A 12,529-nucleotide genomic window follows, 5' to 3' on the forward strand; every position below is an offset into this window, starting at 1 on the left:
GCACATACCTGTAAAGTTATAATGACAAGTGAATTCAGTTGGACTTTGTAGCATTAGCAGATTAATCTAGGATTATTGTGAGGTATGTTGGCTTATCAAAGTAACAGAATCAATATATTTTCTATCCAGTGTCAGGTAGCACAGACTGTTTTTCTCTGCTTTGCTCCTGCACTTAGGACTGTACTTGCCATTTTCATTGGGTTTTTTTCTCCCCACAATGTATCAAATCATACTCTTCATTTGACTTCACAAGTTGTACTATGACATTATTCCCACAGTCAACTTTTCTCCATACTCAATCCTGGTGTCTGGATATTCCTTCATCGAATCTTCGCTCCTTCTGCTCGATTTTTCTTTCTTTTTATTATTACTTTGAAGGACAACTGCTTTGCAAGAGGAGTATATTCAGTCTAAAACACCCCAGGAAGAAATATGATGTAAGCATTAATTAATATTAGGTAAGCTAGCTTTGTTTCTGAAGAAGCCTCACCAGGCTTCCTAGCATCCAACAACTAGTTCAGTTGAGGTACTTTTGAGAGATTCCTCACTCTTCCTAAGGATTTGGCATTCATTCCCATCCTGGATGCCATCCTGTGCGAACAGATGTGGAAACCCAAACATAACCGTGACTCACAGGTGGGATGGGATTATAATGAATGCAATTAGCTCTCACTAAACCTGGTGATTTTTAAACTGTGCATTTAGAGTCAGCTAATTTCCATCTCATTGCTACTTGGGGGATAAGCAATGTGCACAAGTAGCCAATAATTTAGCCACAACTGTGTGGTGTAGAAATGTGAATTTTCTTTGGTTATTTGTACCCAGTATTCATTGCCAATGTGATTAAATTAATGTATGACTTGATTTCTTTATTGGCATAATTTCTGATACAGGTACAGTACTGTGCAACAGTCTTAGGCACGTATATAGTTACGGCGCCTACGACTTTTGCACAGTACTGTGGTAATTTGATGTATTGCACTGTACTGCTGCTGCACAAGAAAACACATTTCATGACACACATGAGTGTGATAAACGTGATCCTGTTGTGGACTGAGAGTGTGAAGGGGGCAGGGAAAGAAGAGTCATGGTTGGGAAAAGGGAAAAGGAGAGGGGAGGAGAGGGAGCAGGAAGCATCAAGAGACATTCTACAATGATCAGTATACCAAGTGTTTGGAATCAAATGATCTTGCCTGGTGCCTGAGGGTTGTGGGGTTGTGTGTGTCTGCACCTGCGCCATCCACCCTCGCCCCCCCCCCCACCGGCCCTGGCTCCCCTTCTCTTCCACCTGTCCCACATTCATCCTGCAGTGCTCCATCGTCTCTAGTCCCAACATCCTTTGCTTCCACCTGATTTACAAACTCGCTTTCCGGTCCACATTAACAAATTCAGTACTGTGCAAAAGTCTTAATCACCCTAGCTATATATATATATATGTGCCTAAGACTTTCTACAGTACTGTATACCACATACAGCAATGATTTTAATAAGTTATACAACACTGTGACTCTCCAAGTTTTAGAATGCTTCAGAGAGGGCATTTGAACTTGGCCCAAGCACTTTTTCTTCTCATTCTATAGGCTTAAGTTGGTTGGAATGAGTGCTGATGAAAATGTAGACAGAACCGATCTCATGACAATTAAATGACAGCATAATTAACATACTCTCAAGCTTCCCTCATTTGGGCCTCATAACTTATGACAGAGAGGTCATCATCTTGGATGAAGTCATAATGCCCAATAACGCATACTCCTGGATTATCCCCTTTTCATGTTGCTTACTTCTGTCGTGGACTTTTCTTTGTGGGTGCACAAGTCGCTTGCAAGTCTTTATCTTAAGAAGTTTAAGATCATAGCAAAAGGGTTGGTGTAAATTATTCTATATGGAGGGTAGTCAGGATCTCTATTGGCTTTTTAGAAAGGCCTTTCATAACTAGCAATGTTGCAATGAGACGATCTTTTATTATGCTATAAAACTGTGTGATTTTGTACTTATGTTACTGAAGGTTCTTGGAAAGACAACAAATGGCAATCCTCCATCCAATTTTTACTTCTTCCTCAAGCATCTGAATTAATTTCTGCTTCCTCCAATTGTTATGCCAATCAATAACTCATCTTTCAATCACTTAGCTTTATACAAGATTCTATCACCTTCTTAACACTGTTTTTGCATGGCTTCAATTGAGTAACGCTTTCTGTGGTAATGGCAGTTTCACTAATACATTAAAGACAATGACTGCATCAGGTTTTATTAAATAATGATCAAAGATTGCAGCTCTGTCAACACTGCTGATTTAATCACTACTCTATTGACTTAGCACTATTGAACATAATCCAAAAAGGGAGAGACAATTCTTTTTCTCTTCCTAATATTTTTGTGAATCCTCAAAATAATCATGAGAAGTTGATAAATTGTGAAAAAATATAAAGATATTGAGCTAGTCAGTGAGAAATGATGGACTAAAGTACAAATAAATAAATATGGTTATCAATACAGTGACCTGATTTTGAAATCTACCAGTGGCAATGTAATTATCCCATGATTATACATTATACGTTCAAAGTTCAAAAGCCCTTTGGTTTATTCATTAGACACTTTTTGAATGCTGGGATTGTTATCATTTCAATCCCCATCAGTACAAAATAAGATTGTTCCATCTTTTAAAATCCATTTCTGTGCAGTCTGTGTAAAATATACCGTAGGTCGGGACTATGTTACTGCTATAAAGGGTAAGATCTATAAAAGTTCATTTGATCTAGTTGGAAACTGTAGAGCTCTAAAAGATGAAGGCAAATGCAGATAATCTTGTAGTTTCTTTGGACCATTTTTAAGGCTCTTTTTTTTTCAACTGTTGGCTATTGGCAGTGCTAAATATAGGCTTGTAATATGAGATTACTAAGTTGCATTGAACTCTATTTTTACATGACCACCCAGACATAGCAATTGCTTCAGAAGTAAACCACAATCTTATTACACTGAAACTCTTTTTTTCCATCGTAGCTATATAAAGAAGTCTCAGTGTATTGATTTCAGCAGAAACCACGTTGCATTCACCTTGAATGTACAGATGAACTCTTAATGACTTGAAGCAAAAAGACTTGACTTACTGTGTTAGGAATGGGTCTAAATAAACAGTTCAGCAAATAATAACTATTTAATGCCCTTGGAAAAGATAAGCCATCAAAAAACTATTTGAGTGAATGGTTCATGTGCTGAAAATGTGAAGGCAATGGCTACCTTCATCATGATCACTGCATATCTGACAGCTATAGGATTGCTGCGGTAATTTATTGAAACATAATGCATATAGGGAAGATTATTGCCACGATAGAATCTAAAATGATGCAGTGCAGAAGACCATTCAGCCTGCATTCCAGTCCTGGCCTTTAATGGAAAATTACCCCCGGGGCAGTCAATTTAAAAAAATGTCCAAGGATTTTTACTTAATTATTTATGTTTGCTTTCATGATGCTTCTTAAGCTCATCAAAGTGAGTGGGCTTCTGTGCTGGGAAATGCATTTCGGACACTAACATCAGCATGATGCACTTGGGCTTGGCTACTCTGTTACTCAGTTACACTATTTTCCATTGCCTCAAGTAATCAAGTAGAGGTTTCATGCATACAACTAACTTCCTAGTTCACTAATGGTCCAAATACAACAATGTCCCATCTTTTGTATGGGTTGCCACAAAATGTATTTGTATTAACTTTGTCCCTTATACTGTATATAATCGCTTCTCCCTTACATTATTTTAAAATATGACTTGAAACAGGAACTAGTTTGGAGAAAGAGTATAATTTTTCTTAAGAAGTAAGAAAAAATGTTTCTGTAAAAAAAAATCATGTAATTGAATGCACACTTGAGGAAGAGAGAGAGAGAGAAGCAATATTTGGCATTTTCACTAAACTATGCTTTTGGTTTCTTATTGGAAGATAAGACCTGTGAGTGCAGTCGCTGAATGTGTAGTGTCGTGATAAAGGCTGCAAGTGCCTTCATTAATAATTCAGCATCACTGGTTTCAGTTTTCTCTCTGTTAAGAGGAGTGCCAGATAATCAATAAATCAGCTTCAAGGTCAGAAATCTCTTTGCTTATGTATGTCTGTCCACCTGCATCACACTAGCAATACAGCATCTTTAGGCTATGCATTTCTTCATTGATTAGTCATAGCAGCTGGAAGAAATCATATTTATGCACTTTTTTGAGTTACATGTATCACAGAGAGATATACAGCTTTTAAGTTAGCTGTTACATGTTACATCCTTTAGTAATATTTCAGTGCAAAAAATTAAGAGGCAGGGTCTCCTCTTGTTCAAGTTGACTTTGAGTTATACAATAGAATATAAAAAATACTGCTACAGTTCCAGTTGTTAGGCTCTTTCTATGTGTTCTTTCAGATGGCTCGAGAGATAAAACCACCTTTCAACAATCAAAAACTAATCCTTGGTTCGGGAACATAATATATTCCCACCAACTCGATACCTTGAATTCAGTCTGATTGATGTGGCCCAGTAATTCTGCCGAATGATCGGGGCACATTGTTCATGCCATGTGTGTACCCACAACAGCAAGACCATGTACCACTCTGTTCAGTTCTCCCTTTCACAACCACTGTGCAATTGTACAATGCCAGAAGAAAATCTGGATCCATATTAATCGTTAAAAGGAATCAGTCACAAAGCAGAGTGTGATTAACAGTAATGCCTGTTTAATTTTATTTATTGTTGCTGATTGTTTTGCTTAAATTATGATTAATACCAATGTCATATTTGGGACCATGTGCTTAAACAATTTTTTGTGGCTGACATTGTGAGAGCTGAGACAAGAAATAGTCATTAATCTAATTGCTAAAGCATTAAGTATGCATATTAATTGTGCTCAGGAGGTTTCCCCAGCTTTACTCCCAATAGGAAGTCCATATGCAGCAAATGTTCACCAAACTCTCTGTCCAGGCACCCTGCCTGCAGAGGAGGCAGGATTTAATGGTTGGGTGTCACTGACATACTGCACCACCAGACAGTTGTGTACCTGAACGGGACACAGATAGGCACCATCGATGCCACCCACTGGAGTTCGAGCAGCTCAATTCGATCTCAAGGGTTTGCATGTGAAGTCCAGAGCAGTCCCGTAGCTTTTCCAGGATTCACAAAGGAAGTTTAAAGCTGCTGCTTCTTGTCCTCTCTTTTCCTGCCGAACAGAGCATCACAGTGGCTGGGGCGGCCAAAGATGATGTCCCACTCATTTAGTGGTTAAAGTGTGGTGACCATACATATTATTCATTAATTATGAACAGTTATTAAAGTGGGTCAGAATAAAATGGAGAATGCTGGAAATTTTCAGCTGATCAGCTATCAGCTGCGGAGAGAGTAACAAACTTAATATTTCATGTTGAAATAGGTCACTCTGATCGCAGCCGGCCTCTTTCTGGGGATGGAGATTCCTGTTCTACCTTTTTAACACAGGTTTAAGTACTACTCAGGTTTACATTCATTGTATTAAATTAATAGAACTGTGGTATTAAGTCAGGTGTTAAAATATTCCATCATAATGACAGTGCACGCTACTTCCTGTGAGTGGCAATACCAGGTCTCAGTTTAGAAGCCTGGCCATCTCTTAAAATAGCCAATGATTTGACCGAAGGAGCACCCTGAGATTGTTAGTGCTCCATTGATAGAGGAAAATCCGTCAAGAAGCACTGAGCTAAACCTTGGTCTTACAAATAGCCACATTGCCGCTGCAGCACATCAAAAAACAAATTAACGGACATTCAGGCCTCTAGAACAGTTGACTAATAATGATCAAAGCCTGAAATTATATTTGAGTGCTAACTGATTGTTCTAGCCGCTCCTCTTCACAAGATCGGCTGTACATCAGCAATATCGCTTAAGAGCTAAAGTATTTGTTTCAGACATATGTTACATTTCTGGGTCAGATGACTGATTTTCATGCATCACCCAGCCTCATCTGGCACTGCACGAATTCCAGTTACAAGATTTTCCCCTTCAGTTTATCCCAGTGTGTGAGGGCAAGGTCCATGCTGAGGTTGAGAGAAAGCTTGGTGTTATAGGTGAATGAGATGTAAAACCATTGTTCAAGTACTACTATGGTATTGTTTATAGAAATGCATGGGAGCCTTTTGGAATTCTGATTGACATCTTTACCTTAACCAGTATCAAAGCTGATAGTTATTTAGATCTTGTTGTTTGTGGATTGTTGTTGGCACAGATTGACCGACACATCTGTCCACATAACAGTCCATATGTTTTAAAATAATGCATTGCACGCAGATTATTTTGTAATACTTTTAATTTACAAGATTTTAAATCCAGGTAATAATAGTAATCAATAATGATATCTTAATAAAGAGTAGATGATATCCATGACTGTACAACATATAAGCAGGGCAATAGGGTCAAGCAATCACATCTCTTGTGAATGACTGCAGGAGAAAAGTCCATCTAATTAAAGCGCCACAAATAACAATTTATCCACTAGGTGGAGCATTAATTAGATGGACTTTCTGTTTCATGTATGTTGTTTTATAGCTTGCAGATTACAGTTAATATTTTTGATTCTGTGTTCTTTATTTGATTTTGCAACTGATGTAAAGAAAAGTTCTTGTTTTCTGCAGAGCAGGACAGTGCAATTGTTACTGCTGCTGCCTCAGAGTTCCAATGAGTGTGTCTGACCTTGACCTTTAGTGCTGACTGCTTGGAGTTAGCATGTTCTCTCTAAGATAGTGTAGGTTTCCCTCCACATTCCAAAGATATGCTCAGTAATGAGTTACTGTAAATCGTAAGTGAGTGGCAGGAGAATGAGGGAGAAGGGTTGATTGGTGTTGACGATCTTTGTGAGATGAATTTCTGTGTCCTATAAACTTATGACTTTATAAGATTTTATTTGCTGTAGAGTAGTTGTACTGGTAGTGAAGGACTGTATTAGTAGACTGTATTAGCAGTATTGTTCCTGTTAACTTCATCAGCATAACAGCTAACTACTCAGAGTATATATGAGTAAAACAATCATAGCTGGAGCATGTACAATATATTTTCATTATAGAAAATGTGATTCCTGGATTTAAGCTCAGAAACATTCTGTATTTCGAAACACATTAGTGTTCCATTTCACCTAAGTTTCTGATTGCCGTACCACTTCAGATCAGCGGTGAAACTGTGTCACTCATTGACCTCATTGAAATGAGCTGTAATGGTTTTGAGTTTATTTGGCCAAGGAGGAGAGATGCATGAAAACAGATGAAGCTAGCCTCTTCCCCATACCTGTGGAGCCCCACCTCATTCTGGTTCAAGAAGTCTTCCTCTTAAGCAGACCCTTGGAATCAATGGTGACTTAGTGCCACTCTAGTTCTGTGGGCTCTTGGGTAATTGTGAAACTGTAATTGCAATGTGAGACCCACGGACTCTACTTCAGAAGATGCTGGAGGTGCTTGATGTGCTAGGCAAGTGGGTAGTTTGGAAGATGGTGCCCTCCTCCATGGAATCCTCGGCGCCACATTGAATCAGTTCCTTATCCAACTTGAGTGGCTTGGTATCAGTTGGAAGGTTGCACGTTTTTAAAACTTTTCAGAACATTCTGAAGCTGTCGTCCCTTTATCTGGTAAACTCTCTCCATATCAGAGCTTTGAATAGACATCTGTTTATCAGCATTGGTATTGGACGTGGAAACATTATGACTTGCCCAATGGAGCTAGCTGAGTACAATTAAGACTTTAATGTTGGGGGTGAGAGAGGATACTGACATTGATTAACTGATAGTTCAAAAGATCAAAGTAAATTTATTATCAGAGTACATATATGTCACCATATACAACCCTGAGATTAATTATCTTCCGGACATACTCAATAAATCCATAATAGAATATCAACCATAGTAGGGTCAGTGAAAGACTGCACTAACTTGGGCATTCAACTAATGTGCAAAAGACAGCAAACTACAAATACAAAAAGAAATAAATAATAATTATGAATAGATAAGCAATAAATATCAAGAACATGAAATGAAGAGTCCTTGAAAGTGATAGTGAATTTTGAAGATTTTGCATAAGCAGTATAAATGGTATAACTTTGGTGTTTTTTGACTGTAGATAGTCCAAGTTTCAGAAGCATATTGATTGTCAGGGATTGTTGTGCCAGGTTTCACATCTTGATTGTCAACCAGTCTTCTTCAGATGACCAAGGGTGTACTGGTGCACTGAACGTAATAGAACTTATCATAACCGTTTGCCTTCACTGAAAGGTGGCTCTCGAGAACTAGGAAGTGATCCATCATTCCAGGGTCTTGTGAAATAATTATTGTTGAAGGGCAGTGTCACGAGAGAACCATTGTTTTATAGAAGGTGGGTGTAAAGTTGTTGATGACTTAGGACCTAGCCTCAGAATATTTATACATACTTAGTGACTGAAATGGGATAACCATGGTTCTGGAGGAAGGCACCATACACTATATTAAAGAGGTTCCAATTATCTGTTACATTAGCTGCAATTCACCAGCAGCCATGTTGGAGGAGAGGTAATTAATGTGACACAGCCTCCATTGACATCAGAGATAATTCTGGTTGGAACTGTTATGGATCCTCAAGTTAAGATCATAGTTTGTATGTGATCATGAAACGGGGATGAATTTCAGTTGACAGCCAACTTTGGGGAGGATGTTTCCCCAGGGCAGCCAGCTGTCCAACATCTTCACAAAGTTGTAATTGTTAGTTGCTCCTCTAGTTTCTGAGGAAGCGAGGGAGAGCTGGACCATGCATATCTCTACTCACATCACTCTATAAATGCACAGTAGAACACATCCTGACTAGCTGCACCACTGCAAGGTGTGGACACTCCGCTGCAGTGGACCGGAGGGTTCGACAACAGGTAGCTAAAACTGCCCATCGCATCACTGGAACCTGCCTACTGCCATCAAGGACATACAGAAAGGTGCCAGAAAAGGGCCAGTAACATCATGAAGGATCCCACCCACCCTGCTTGTGGACTGTTTGTCCCATTCCCATCAGGGAGGAGGTTAAATAGCATCTATGTCAGGTGCACTAGACTGAAAACAGTTACCTTCCCCAAGCAGAAAGGTTGATCGACACTTCCGCCCACTAATTCCACCCCTTCACAACTCCAGCCACTGCTATTTTATCATTTCACGTTAGTCTCTTATGTACAAACACTTCTGTGCCTAGCATCACTTTAAGGACATACAATCACTCTGACAATACATAAAAACACAATAAATACAAATACATAAGATAGCTGATATATTTATTGTGCTTTTATATATTATTATTGTGTTGTTTTTGGGCTGCGTCAGATCTGGAGTAACAATTGTTCCATTCTCCTTTGCACCCGTGTACTGGAAATGATGTTAAGCAATGTGGAATCTTAATATCAACAACATTGGACTAACATACAGTAGTTGTTCCTGTCTCATTATTTCCATTAATTTTTTTTCATAAATGAAGAGGGTTGTGGTCAACAGTAGACAATGTGATCCAGGAGAATCTTGCACTGTATCATAGTAAGGTGATATAATATCCTGTAGTAAGGGGACAGGATTACTGAGTAGTCATAAAGAGTTGCACTGAAATTTGGGAAAAGAGTAAATTGGAGCAGGAGGTGATCCGTGATGTCAGTATATTGAGGACATTCAGAAGACTATAAGAAGACTATATTTGCATTTTTGAATGCATAACAAAGAAAAACCTAAAAGGAAGATAACCAGTATTGATAAATAAATAAATAATGCAAAACAAATAAGACCATAACAGAGAACATCATCTATTTATTGCTGACACTGGGTAGCCAGGTAACACAAATTAGGAAGCTGGATCCTAACATTCACTGCCCTGGAAGTGCAAGGATACTTCAATTGACAAAGACTGCATCTGTTTTCTTGGAAAGCTTTTTATGCCTAGATATTATTATATCCCATTAATTAGTTTAAAAGCACCATTAACCTGAAATGATCTGAAAAGCTGAAAAACCTTGCCCCATTTTGGGTCATTTAAATCTACAGCTTAGAAATTCTAAGCAGCACACACAAAATGCTGGAGGAACTCAACAGGCCAGGCAGCATCTATGGGAGAAGAGGAAAGAGTCGACGTATTGGGCCATGGCCTTTCATCAGCACTGGAGAGGAAGGGAAGAAGTGAGAATAAGAAGGTGGGGGGGGGGGTGGAAGGGGAGGAAGAGGTTCAAGGCGTTAGGTAATAGGTGAAACCGAGTGAGGGGGAGAGGATGAAGTAAAGAGCTGGGAATGAGGATTGGTGAGAAGATAAAGGGCTGAAGAAGGGGGAATCTGATAGGAGGGAATAGAAGAAGGGCTAGGGTTCCCAGGAAGGATGCTTGGCTGTGGTAGTGGGTCTGGGAGAGCACAAGGTTGAAGAGTCGGAAGGTGGCAGAGATCACAGAGGGGGAGCAATGAGAGAGTGTTTCACTAACTCCGGTCGAAGAGAAGACTGAAACTTCTTTAGTCCCTCGAAGAAACTTTGCAGTAGTAGAAATATCACAAACACAAGAAAATCTGCAGAAGCTGAAAATCCAGAGCAGCACACACAAAATCCTGGAGTAACTCAGCAGGCCAGGCAGCAGCTGTCTGCTGCCCTTTGACTCATCAACCATGTGCTCACCCAGACCTGCTACCACAACCACGTATCTTTCCTGAGAACACTGTGGTGCTTCTTCCATGGCCTTTTGTTCTCCCCTTTCAGATTCCCCCTTATCCAGCCCTCTATCTCTCTCACCAATCAAATTCCCACTTCACCCCCTTCCCCTCCCCATTTCCTGGTTTCCCCTATCACCTGCCACCTTGTATTTCTTCTCTCCTCCTCCTCCCACCCCCCCCCCCCCACTATCTTACTCTGACTTCTCCCCTTCCTTTCCAGTTCCGATGAAGAGTCTCGGCCCAAAATGTTGACTGTTTACTCTTTTCCATAGATGCTGCCTGACCTGCTGAGTTCTTCCAGCATTTTGTTCGTGTGTTGCTCTGGATTTCCAGCATCTGCAGACTTTCCCTTGCTTAGACATTCTACTGTGTAGCACAACATTCATGTTCTCTAGAGAATAGAATTGTTCTGGGATCAAATGTCAGGAAAAGGTTATGTGTATGCTATGTCCTGTGTGAAACTCAGTAAATTATTTCTAGGTCTTAAGTGCACCTGAACTGATCAGCTGGCTGCCATTTCTACAAAATGTACCCATCAGTGCTTGATGATGTCAGCCAGTTGTGGAGAATGCACTTCTTAATGGATATGAGGTCAGCTTCAGTAAAACCCTGTACAGGCGTTGTAGTTGTGGATTTTCACACTGTCTGCGGCTAGGTCACCTGTGAACCTGTAAGCTACTTGCCTACCCTCACTCTGCAGCTCCATTTTGTAACCCTTCTGACCTGTTTGGGCATCCCCCCCCCCGTCAGTGAGTCAATATTCCAACACTCCCTGCAAGTAGCCAGCCCCAGAGACTCACAGTTGTGAACTGACACTCTGAGTCCCACCCTGCACCCCCAGCACACCCCCTTCCCACCTCCCCAGCTGAGGCTGCCACGCATCCACCGTGTTACGCCACCTTTGTCCCCAACATATCTCACAATAAACCTTCACGCCCTCAGGCAGCGGATATTTATCCTGCTGTTGAAGCTCAAGCAATTAGCACGTTTTGGAGTTGAGTATTCCTCGTTTCTCAGTAGTACAACAAATTTCATATTCAGCAAATCCAGTTATATTGTTACACTGCCACGGACCAAACCTCAGGTGCAAAGACAGTGGGATGTGACATCTGGCTATTCTGCTTTGCCATGCCAAATAAAAACCGGGCAATGTGTGGTAGAAAATGAAGCATTCTGCTGCCTCATTTTCCCAATCAAGCAAATTGTAGCAGTTTTGCAGTTCTGGGCTCCTGCTGAATAGCCTTCACATCCAGCATAAGCACCACCCCTGTCTGTTGTTGGGCCAAGTAGTGCTGCACCATCAAAAGTGAGGACGAGCCTGGATATCTACAAGGCGCTCACTTTGCTATCTTCAGGGTTAAAGTTGAAAAGTGAAATGTTTGAGGAGAGCATAAGGGGAAATGTCTTTGCTCAGAGGGTGCTAAGAGAGTGGAACGAGCTGCCAGCAGAAGAGGTGGATGCAGGGTCACTTTCAACACCTAAGAGAAATTTTGGCAGGTACATAGATGGGAGGGGTGTGGCCGGCCATGGTCTGGGTGCAGGTCAATGGGTCTAGGCAGATCAATATTTTAGCATGGACTAAATGGGCTGAAGGGCCAGTTTCTCTTCTGTAGTGTTCTATAATTCTGGATACTCTATGTTCAATGATAGCATTCTTGCTTCAGTCTCAAGAGATGATTAGTTTCATTTTAGGGGTTAGAACTGAAAATCCAAGTGAACTCTTCACCGTGGTTCTCTGAGAGAGCAGCACTGTTAGAGATTACGCTTTTCTTATCAGCTTTAAATCAGGGTGAAAAAGTGCCTTGGAAGACCTGTGCTGGTAAAGGATTGATGCCAATCTTTCTACTTAGTGCTTTTT

The 12,529-nt window shown here is 40.4% G+C and overlaps 1 protein-coding gene across 1 annotated transcript in view; it reads left to right on the forward strand.

The window, feature by feature from the left end:
- Positions 1-12,529, forward strand: part of ntrk2a (neurotrophic tyrosine kinase, receptor, type 2a) — a 228,028-nt gene that overhangs the window by 79,507 nt on the left and 135,992 nt on the right. The window lies entirely within an intron of this gene.

Source organism: Hypanus sabinus, chromosome 5 (genome assembly GCF_030144855.1).
Source record: "Hypanus sabinus isolate sHypSab1 chromosome 5, sHypSab1.hap1, whole genome shotgun sequence".
NCBI classification, from domain to species: domain Eukaryota; kingdom Metazoa; phylum Chordata; class Chondrichthyes; order Myliobatiformes; family Dasyatidae; genus Hypanus; species Hypanus sabinus.